Here is a 5,847-nt window from a genome sequence, read left to right on the forward strand (position 1 = left end):
GCAATCAATTATGCATCCCTGATTCTAGTCTCCGCCTTCAAATCATTAGGGAGCTGCATGGTGAAGGGCATGTCGGACGAGATCGCACTTTACAGTTGGTACAATCATCTTATTTTTGGCCTACAATGTGCAAGGAGGTGGATAGATATGTTAAATGGTGTCGAATCTGTCAGGTGTCAAAGGGCACATCTACCAATGCAGGACTCTATATGCCTTTGCCTATTCCATTACAACCTTGGGTAGACATCAGCATGGATTTTGTGTTGGGTTTACCACGTACTCAACGGGGAAATGATTCAATATTTGTAGTTGTTGATCGTTTTTCTAAGATGGTGCACTTTATTCCTTGCAAAAAGACGACGAATGCAGTTAATGTGGCCCAGTTATTCTTTCGAGACGTCTACCGTTTGCATGGATTGCCGTCTTCTATTGTTTCGGATCGAGACACTAGGTTTTTGAGTCATTTTTGGCGCAGCCTATGGAAAATGGTGAACACTCAGCTCAATTTTAGTAGTGCATATCATCCTCAAACAGATGGCCAAACAGAGGTTGTCAATCGATCCCTTGGTAATATTTTGCGGTGTTTAGTGGGTGATCATGTGAATACCTGGGATCAGAAGCTTTGTCAAGCTGAGTTTGCTCATAATCATGCTATCAACCGAAGTACTGGATATAGTCCATTCCAGGTGGTCTATTCTGTTCAGCCACGGGGACCACTTGATTTGATGTCACCGCCTGTTTCTAGGGTTGTTCCAAAGAAAGTGCAGGATTTTGTTGGAGGACTGCATGATGTTCACAAGGCTGTTCATGACAACTTGGTCCGAGCTAACTTCAAGTACAAGCAAGATGTAGATAAAAAACGCAGACAAGTTGATTTTGAAGTAGGTGACTTTGTTTGGGCTGTTTTGACTAAAGATCATTTTTCGGTTGGTGAGTACAACAAGCTGTCAGCTAAGAAGATTGGACCGGTGGAGATTGTGGAGAAGATTAATTCCAATGCTTACCGTCTACAGTTGCCAAGCTACATTCGTTGTTCCGATGTTTTCAATGTAAAGCATTTGCTTCCTTATTATGGGGATTCTTCTGATGATGACCATGGTGCACATTCGAGGTCGAATTTTGTCTACCCAGGAGGGGATGATGCGGGCCCTAGTGTGGAGGATCGGGCCCTTGCGTTCCTAGAGGCCCACGATCATGTGACTAAAGGGGCTTCACGGAAATGGCCATAACTTTGGCTACGAATCTCCGTTTCGGGCCTACGACCAGTCAAATCGAAGCTTGGAGCAAGGAGCACGTCTAGATAAGTGCCCGAAGGGGACTTAACCATTTTTGAGTCCAGAAATCGCTTTCTAAATGGAGTTATCAACAATTTTGTTATTTTTCCTTAATTTTTGGGTTTTGTTTTTGGGTTTGTATTTGGCCCATGGACTTTTAGGGTTTCATTTTAATTTCTGCTTCTTATTTAACTGTTTTTGATGTAATTTGGATGGTCGATCATCAATTTTATGAACTTTCGATTTTCTCCCAAATTCTGTGTGTTAACCCAGATTTTGAAGCCAATCCCACGGTATTCGTAGAATCAACGTGGTTTTGAAGAGATTGTCTTGGCTATTCTTTTAGAATCAACAGGTTCATTCTTGGTTATCTTTGTGTTGTTTTTTTGCGCTGCATCACTTATTCTCCTAATCAAGTATCCATGAAGTTGGCAACAACTCTTGCTATTCTCATCTCCATGAGAATCAACCAATCCACTCATATTAGTATTACCTCATAGATGTTCCAACAACTATGAATAACTATGGATATTTAGAATAATATAGTTATTCAAGGATTTAAACATGCTAATATAGAGCACACCAATTATTTAATGAAAGACTCATATCCAATATATCAACTGATTAGCATATATTTTTCTTGTATTGTTCCAATATCCAAATACTAAATTTCAGTCAGATATATCTACTTATATCAACAAGGCCCTATAACACCAACTTGACTTTCATGCTTTGGCTAATGAAGGATATTTGTTAAGTATATTTGACAAACTTGATTTGTAGAAACTTTGTGAATACCAACATTTTCAGTTTTATATATATATATAACTTATATATACAGAAAACTATTCAGAATGTATTAGACGCTTAAATATGACTTAAATACCAATACTTGCGTAATGGGATTACTCATATAATGAAATATACACCAAGCATCTTTGTATGTGGTTCTCCAAACCACAATGTACTCTAACTATGATGTGTAAGTATAATTAAAATCTATATGGAAACACTATCCATGTAACTTTCTCTTCATTCATATTAAGGACACGCCCGATTGTGATTGGGAATCATCTCAATCTACTTGGAAGTTTAGCACATGTGTAACAGCTTTAAACATAGCTTTCTTTCAAATACTCTGTAGATTAGGAATATTTCTCTAGTTCTCGCAAGTACTTTAGAATGTCCCTATAAGTCACACCATGACTTGTTCTCGGATTATACTGGTATCATTCGACATACTCCAAGCATACAACTTATTTGGCCTTTATACATAATCATGACATATATGATTAATCCAATTGTAGCAACATATGAAATACAATCATGTTATCCAGTTTAAAACACTGTACTAGGATTTTGAGGAGAGCTCAAAATTATGTCATGTGGTATTTGACAATATAAACTCTCTCAGAGTCTTATATCTTAAGCTCTTTAAGATTCTTGACAATCAATGCAATTTTACTTTATCCTTTAAGTTGCCATGATATGTCTATATAGATCTTTATTCCAAGAATTAGTATGTCGACTACATATAAGACTATGAATGTTACTACGCTCCCACTAGCTTTGTAGAAAACACAAGAGTCATCTTGATTTATAATTAAATAACACTATGTAGTTAACTTATAAGAAAGAAGATTCTTACTTTGAGATGTTAGCTTAAATCTGGAAGGATTTTCATTCATGTATGTTTTCTCCTTTGAAAACTCACATACTCTTTATATTCGTAATATATCGAGGAAGATTAATCAAGCCCATACTTGATAATCATACATGAGTGCATCTCTATGTGTTTCATTGGTTTTTGATCAACTATTGAGCAAATTCAACAACAGTTGAAAACTTGCTAGTTCCAAACTATGATGCATTTAGTTTATTATGGTTCTTTAGCTCTTAAAGTTCCATATTGCTCCAACTTAGAAAAAGAACTTTCTAAGCACTTGTCTTATGGAATGAAAATTAGTGGGATTAGTAGAAACTTCATCCTAAACAATCATTTAGGATAATCTACATAAATGCAGTTGGTAGATGCTATAGTGGTTAAGCTTATTGTCTAACATAAGCTCTACAACTCTATACCTTTTAGATAAGGATAAACCATTCCATCCTTAGTCTAATGAAAGTATTTAATCCACTTGTGTTGGATTAATATATATATATATATATATATATATATATATTTGTTAGAGCATAATTCCTAAAACAATTATAAAGTAAATAGTTCTTTTAAAACATCATATAATAGATTGAAATGTCTATGTTTTATCCTCTTCAAAAATTTGTGCCATTATCATTCAACTAGTGGGCATGTAACCCTATCCCATTAGAGAATAGGAAGGGTACCTCGATCATGAAAAGATAGATCCAAGTGACCAGGTGATCATGTGCCACAAGAACCACACTCATGACGAGTCAGTGTTTATTTCAAAATGAGTTGTGAATCAATTCCACAACTCCTAAGATGTTCTTAGAAGACTTGGTTTACAAAACTCATTTTATTTATCACAACGAAAGGTTAATTATGGTCTTATTAAGTTGTATTTCAATCTTCACTATGAAATTTTTTTAGCAAATCAAAGGTTTCAATAATAACGAATAAAAGTCATCAGTGAAATTGATCAAGTATCTATCACCAAATCTATTCATGGATTGAAAAGATTACATACATCACTTATGTGTAATTATTTGTGAATCCTTTTGTTCATTAACTACTAATAGATAAATACACTTGCAAATCATCTTCTCATATAAATAGGACTCACATATATCAAATGAATCAAGCTCATTTCCCTTTAAAATTCCTTCCTTTTGAAGTTGGTATATGTGCTTCATATTTATAGAATCGTGATGATTATCACATAGATAAGTTTGAATAAAATATCATTTGATTATTAAGGTGTTATGATCAGAACTATCAATTTAATGAAAGCTTAAAGATTTGCTTCATAAATGACATTATGAGAAAATATTTTTTAACACAGAATACATTATTTCAGAACATGAATGTGAACATCCATTAAACGATAAGTAAATATAAATTTATTCATAAATTTCAATTGTTACATGTTCCTATAAGAATAGGTACAAAGACATCTATTGTTTAAAGAAAGGTTATAACAACATGTGTTATATCTTCGGCACGGAATAGCATTCATTTGTAATCAGTTGATAATTTATTCCAATCATCAGCACATAATATCAATTATTAGTGCCAGTTGAAGTATAACATACTCAAACGAATGATGAAAAAAATAGTTTTATCATATAGTGATCTGAAGTCTTAGTCAAGTCAGATTTCCTCAAGTTAGTGAGATAAGAAGAGCAGTTCCTCTTTTAATGTCCAGTTTCTTCACAATAGAAACAACATTAATCATTAAGATCCTTTCTTGATTTTTGGGTTTATTTTGTATTTCCCTTAACCGAACTATAATTCTATTTGAGTACGCAATCTCTTAGACTTCCTTTTATTCAATACTTGAACAGATTTAAAGCTCATTCTACTATACATAATGAATATCTGTTTCACTTGATGAGACATCCGATATGTTTCATAATTATCCAGTACTTTCTGTAAGTCAATGTTAATTACTCTAGTATGATGTGAGACACATCAATATCATCACAATAATACTTCCATCAAATATCATGATCAGACTGACTGGCTTGCAGAGTTTATTCAGGTATGGGATCTTTGAGTATATATATTTCCTATTTATCCTTAAGGTAGAACCTCAAGATATTATACCAGTTATAGAAATTACAACCATCAAGTGCTACTATCTCTTGAAACTCAACAAGAGAGAGGTTTTGTAGGGTGTAAGAGTATTAACAGTTATTAATAGGATTTAACAAAGTTTTATTTAGTATTTTCAATATTTTGTCTTTAAAAATTGATACCTTCTATTGTTGCTAGAAACGTTATATTACTAAAGTCTAGCATCTAAGTAATGGATCAAGTAAATGGTTAAGTGACATTTATCCCATAAACTTAATCAAACTCGGTAGGTAGTGATTACCGATTGCATACGATATCTAACTCCTAGATAATGAGATCTTAAACAACTATTTATTAACTTGGCATGTTTATCCCATATATGCCTCAGACCTCTTATGCTTATGTGACCTTTATCACATAATATTCCAATCAAGTCATCCTATATGAAACAACTTTTAGTATTACAACTAACTAGTGACAAGGTGGCCCTTTAGACACCAGAAACTACAAAACTACCATGAACATCATAAGACAATCCTAATAACCAGGTGACCCTATGCCACTAAGACCATACAAATGATATCGAGTGTTCTTCAAAAGGACGAAAATTACTTGCATTCTTAGGACAATATTTTATATGTATTTTACAGTTATAGTTTATAAAAACATGGTCTCATGAATATTGATGCATCCAACAATTCATGTACTCTTTTATAAAATTCATATCACTTTTTATGAGGTTCTTTAGGTTCCAAATAAAACTTACATTTTATTTGCCATTAGTCACGATCAATTATAAACTAAAATATGGTATTTCAAAATTTAGTCGTAGATCGGTTTTAAGAACTGGTAGTA

This window comes from Lactuca virosa, chromosome 8 (genome assembly GCF_052849685.1).
Source record: "Lactuca virosa cultivar CGN04683 chromosome 8, Lactuca_virosa_CGN04683_v6, whole genome shotgun sequence".
Taxonomy (NCBI): Eukaryota; Viridiplantae; Streptophyta; class Magnoliopsida; order Asterales; family Asteraceae; genus Lactuca; species Lactuca virosa.